The following is a 6034-nucleotide window of genomic DNA, read 5'->3' on the forward strand; positions in this document are numbered from 1 at the left end:
GATTCATTGTCTCCAGTAGAGGTATTGAAGCTAATCTGGCCAAAATCCAAGCGTTGTCACAGTTGGCTACCCCAACAGACCTCAAACTAATACAAAAATTGACTGGATGCGTGGCGGCTCTAAGCCGCTTTATCTCCCGCTTGGGAGAAAAGGCATTACCCCTTTATCGCCTCCTCCGGCGCACCGAACACTTCGAGTGGACGGATGCCGCCTCGGCCGGACTCAACGAAATAAAATCCATATTGGCAACAAACCCAGTCCTGGTCGCGCCAAACATTGGCGAACCAATGCTATTATACATTGCGGCAACTCATCAAGTAGTAAGCGTAGTGCTCGTCATCGAGCGAGAAGCAGACGTACACAAATTCCCCCTTCAAAAGCCGGTTTACTATGTGTCCACTGTCCTTACTCCGTGCAAATCATGGTACCCGCATTATCAAAAGATAGCGTACATGGTATTTATGGCATCCCGGAAGCTGCGACACTACTTTCAAGAGTGTTCGATAACGGTAGCCTCGGAAGTACCACTTAACGATATTATAAACAACCGCGACGCGACGGGCCGGATTGCCAAATGGGCCATTGAGCTCCTCCCTTTCGACATAACATACAAGCCACGACGAGCTATCAAGTCGCAAGTTTTGGCTGACTTCGTTGCTGAGTGGATGGAAGCCGAACTCCCTAAAAAGAGTACGTCACATATTCAAGATGGATCATGCACTTCGACGGCTCCAAAATGTTGGCTGGTCTGGGGGCTGGCGTCGTTTTGACGTCCCCAACAGGAGATACCGTCCAATACGTACTACAGATAATGTATACGGACTCCAACAACGCGGCCGAATATGAGGCCCTTCTACATGGTCTCCGGATGGCAATATCTATGGGCATTCAACGCCTGGAGGTGCGCGGGGATTCGAACCTCGCGATATCCCAAATAAATTGAGACTTCGATGCCAAAGATCCGAAATGGCAGCTTATCGCAACGCCGTCCTAAAAATGTCAGCTTGGTTCGAGGGGCTCGAATTTCACCATGTGGCTCGGGAAAACAATCAGGCGGCGGATATCCTCGCCCGCATCGGCGCAAAATGCTTCGCGGTCCCTCCCAACATATTTCTGGAACGACTCTTCAAGCCATCCGTAGCATGGCAAGGGGACACCGGTAACAACAGTCCAGACCCGGCCAAAATACCCGATACCGAACCGTCTGACACAATCGGAGGCTCCGCCACCGAAATAACACAATCAACCCACGAAATAATGGCCATTATTGCCCCGTGGACAGAACCATTCCTGGCCTACCTAACTAGACAGGAACTTCTGGAGGACCAAAATGAGGCACGCTGCATAGTGCGGCGATCCAAGGCCTACAGGGTCCATGAGGGAGAATTGTACAAAAAAAGTGCCACTGGAGTCCTTCAAAGGTGCATCTCCGAAGAGGAAGGGCAGAACCTTTTGGCAGAAATTCACGCCGGACTCGGCGGTCATCACACCGCAGCCCGGGCTCTTGTAAGCAAGGACTTCCATACATGATTCTATTGGCCAATGGCAGGGGCAGATGCACAGGATTTGGTCCAACGTTGCGCCGGTTGCCAGCTCTTTGCAAATCAAAGCCACATGCCACCCACCGCCCTCCGGATAATCCCCATTACACGGCCATTCGTGGTCTGGGGGCTTGACATGGTTGGACCCCTTAAAGGGGGAACCCACAAGAAAAAATACTTTTTGGTCATGGTGAACAAATTCACCAAATGGATAGAGGCTAAACTGGTTAAAACAGCCGAATCCGTACCGGTGATAGATTTCATATCCGGGGTTGTACACCATTATGGCGTCCCCCACAGCATCATCACTGATAATGACATGAATTTCATGGCTGACGAGGTAAAACTCTGGTGCAGCAAAATGGGCATCAAGCTCGATTATGCTTCAGTCTATCACCCACAAACCAACGGCCAAGTCGAACGAGCAAATGGTCTTATAATGAGCAGCATTAAACCCAGATTAGTGCGCTCCTTAACGGAGTCTGACACACACTGGGTAGAGGAGCTCGACTTCGTACTCTGGGGGCTGCGGACCACGCCGAATCATAGTACCGGATATACACCGTTTTTTATGGTGTACGGCGCAGAGGCAGTCCTTGAAGCAAATATGCCCTAGAGGCAATAATAAAGTTATTATTTATTTCCTTATATCATGATAAACGTTTATTATTCATGCTAGAATTGTATTAATTGGAAACATAATACTTGTGTGAATACATAGACAAACAAAGTGTCACTAGTATTCCTCTACTTGACTAGCTCGTTAATCGAAGATGGTTATGTTTCCTAACCATAAACAAAATAGTTGTTATTTGATTAACGAGATCACATCATTAGGAGAATGATGTGATTTACATGACCCATTCCATTAGCTTAGCACCCGATCGTTTAGTATGTTGCTATTGCTTTCTTCATGACTTATACATGTTCCTATGACTATGAGATTATGCAACTCCCGTTTGCCGGAGGAACACTTTGTGTGCTACCAAACGTCACAACGTAACTGGGTGATTATAAAGGAGCTCTACAGGTGTCTCCAAAGGTACATGTTGGGTTGGCGTACTTCGAGATTAGGATTTGTCACTCCGATTGTCGGAGAGGTATCTCTGGGCCCTCTCGGTAATGCACATCACATAAGCCTTGCAAGCATTGCAACTAATGAGTTAGTTGTGAGATGATGTATTACGGAACGAGTAAAGAGACTTGCCAGTAACGAGATTGAACTAGGTATTAAGATACCGACGATCGAATCTCGGGCAAGTAACATACCAATGACAAAGGGAACAACGCATGTTGTTATGCGGTCTGACCGATAAAGATCTTCGTAGAATATGTAGGCGCCAATATGGGCATCCAGGTCCCGCTATTGGTTATTGACCGGAGACGTGTCTCAGTCATGTCTACATTGTTCTCGAACCGTAGGGTCCGCACGCTTAAGGTTTCGATGACAGTTATATTATGAGTTTGTGAGTTTTGATGTACCGAAGGAGTTCGGAGTCCTAGATGTGATCACAGACATGACGAGGAGTCTCGAAATGGTCGAGACATAAAGATTGATATATTGGAAGCCTATATTTGGATATCGGAAGTGTTCCGAGTGAAATCGGGATTTTACCGGAGTACCGGGAGGTTATCGGAACCCCCCGGGAGCCATATGGGCCTTCATGGGCCTTAGTGGGAAGGAGAAAGGGGCAGCCCAAGGTGTCCGCGCGCCTCCCCCCTCCCCTAGTCCTATTAGGACTAGGAGAGGTGGCCGGCCCCCCTCTCTCTCTTTCCCCCCCTTGAGGATTCCTATTCCAACTAGGATTGGGGGGGAATCCTACTCCCAGAGGGAGTAGGACTCCTCCTGGCGCGCCCCAAGGCTGGCCGCACCTCTCCCCCCTTGCTCCTTTATATACAGGGGCAGGGGGCACCTCTAGACACACAATTGATCCCCGTGATCGTTCCATAGCCGTGTGCGGTGCCCCTGCCACCATATTCCACCTCGATCATATTGTAGCGGTGCTTAGGCGAAGCCCTGCAACGGTAGAACATCAAGATCGTGACCACGCCGTCGTGCTGACGGAACTCTTCCCCGACGCTTTGCTGGATCGGAGCCCGGGGATCTTCATCGAGCTGTACGTGTGCTAAGAACTCGGAGGTGTCAGAGTAACGGTGCTTGGATCGGTCGGATCAGGAAAACATACGACTACTTCCTCTACGTTGTGTGATCGCTTCCGCAGTCGGTCTGCGTTGGTACGTAGACAACACTCTCCCCTCTCGTTGTTGTGCATCACCATGATCTTGCGTGTGCGTAGCAAAATTTTGAAATTACTACGTTCCCCAACTGTGGTATCAGAGCCTAGGTTTTATGGTTTGATGTTATTTGCACGAGTAGAACACAATTGAGTTGTGGGCGATATAAGTCATACTGCCTACCAGCATGTCATACTTTGGTTCGGCGGTATTGTTGGACGAGACGACCCGGACCAACATTACGCATACGCTTACGCGAGACCGGTTCCCCCGACGTGCTTTGCACACAGGTGGCTTGCGGGCGACTGTCTCTCCAACTTTAGTTGAACCAAGTGTGTCTATGCCCGGTCCTTGCGAAGGTTAAAACGGAGTCTATTTGACAAACTATCGTTGTGGTTTTGATGCGTAGGTAAGATTGGTTCTTGCTTAAGCCCGTAGCAGCCACGTAAAACTTGCAACAACAAAGTAGAGGCCGTCTAACTTGTTTTTGCAGGGCATGTTGTGATGTGATATGGTCAAAACATGATGAGATATAAGTTGTTGGATGAGATGATCATGTTTTGTTAAAGTTATCGGCAACTGGCAAAAGCCTTATGGTTGTCTCTTTATTGCATAAGATGAAAGCGCCAAATAATTGCTTTACTTTATCTCTATGCGATAGCAATAGTTGCAAGAGCAATAGTTGGCGAGACGACCGTGTGACGACACATTGATATAGATCAAGATGATGAGATCATGGTGTCATGCCGGTGACGATAGAGATCATGACAGTACTTTGGAGATGGAGATCAAAGGCGCAAGATGATGATGGCCATATCATGTCACATATTTTGATTGCATATGATGTTTATCTTTTATACATCATATTTTTCTTAGTTTGACGGTAGCATTTTAAGATGATCTCTCACAAATTATCAAGAAGTGTTCTCCCTGAGTATGCACCGTTGCCAAAGTTCGTCGTGCCCAGACACCACGTGATGATCGGGTGTGATAAGCTCTACGTCCATCTACAACGGGTGCAAGCCAGTTTTGCACACGCGGAATACTCATGTTAAATTTGACGAGCCTAGCATATGCAGATATGGCCTCGGAACACGGAGACCGAAAGGTCGAGCGTGAATCATATAGTAGATATGATCAACATAGTGATGTTCACCAATGAAACTGCTCCATCTCACGTGATGATCGGACATGGTTTAGTTGATTTGGATCACGTGATCACTTAGAGGATTAGAGGGATGTCTATCTAAGTGGGAGTTCTTAAGTAATATGATTAATTGAACTTAAATTTGTCATGAACTTAGTCCTGGTAGCATTTTGCAAATTATGGATTAGATCAATAGCTCGCGTTGTTGCTTCCCTGTGTTTATTTTGATATGTTCCTAGAGAAAATTGTGTTGAAAGATGTTAGTAGCAATGATGCGGATTGGATCCGTGATCTAAGGTTTATCCTCATTGCTGCACAGAAGAATTATGTCCTTGATGCACCGCTAGGTGACGGACCCATTGCAGGAGCAGATGCAGACGTTATGAACATTTGGCTAGCTCAATATGATGACTACTTGATAGTTTAGTGCACCATGCTTAATGGCTTAGAATCGGGACTTCAAAGATGTTTTGAACGTCATGGAGCATATGAGATGTTCCAGGAGTTGAAGTTAATATTTCAAGCAAAATACCCGAGTTGAGAGATATGAAGTCTCCAACAAGTTCTATAGCTAAAAGATGGAGGAGAATCGCTCAACTAGTGAGCATGTGCTCAGATTGTCTGGGTACTACAATCGCTTGAATCAAGTGGGAGTTAATCTTCCAGATAAGATAGTGATTGATAGAATTCTTTAGTCACCATCACCAAGTTAGTAGAACTTCGTGATGAACTATAATATGCAAGGGATAACAGAAACAATTCCCAAGCTCTTCGTAATGCGGAAATTGACGAAGGTAGAAATCGAGAAAAACATCAAGTGTTGATGGTAGACAAGACCACTAGTTTCAAGAAAAGGGCAGAGGGAAGAAGGGGAACTTCAAGAAGAACAGCAAGCAAGTTGCTGCTCAAGTGAAGAAGCCCAAGTCTGGTCCTAAGCCTGAGACTAAGTGTTTCTAATGCAAAGGGACTGGTCACTGGAAGCGGAACTACCCCAAGTGATTGGCGGATAAGAAGGATGGCAAAGTGAACATAAGTATATTTGATATACATGTTATTGATGTGTACTTTACTAGTGTTTATAGCAACCCCTCAGTATTTGATACTGGATCAG

This window comes from Triticum aestivum, chromosome 2A (assembly GCF_018294505.1).
Source record: "Triticum aestivum cultivar Chinese Spring chromosome 2A, IWGSC CS RefSeq v2.1, whole genome shotgun sequence".
Lineage (NCBI taxonomy): Eukaryota > Viridiplantae > Streptophyta > Magnoliopsida > Poales > Poaceae > Triticum > Triticum aestivum.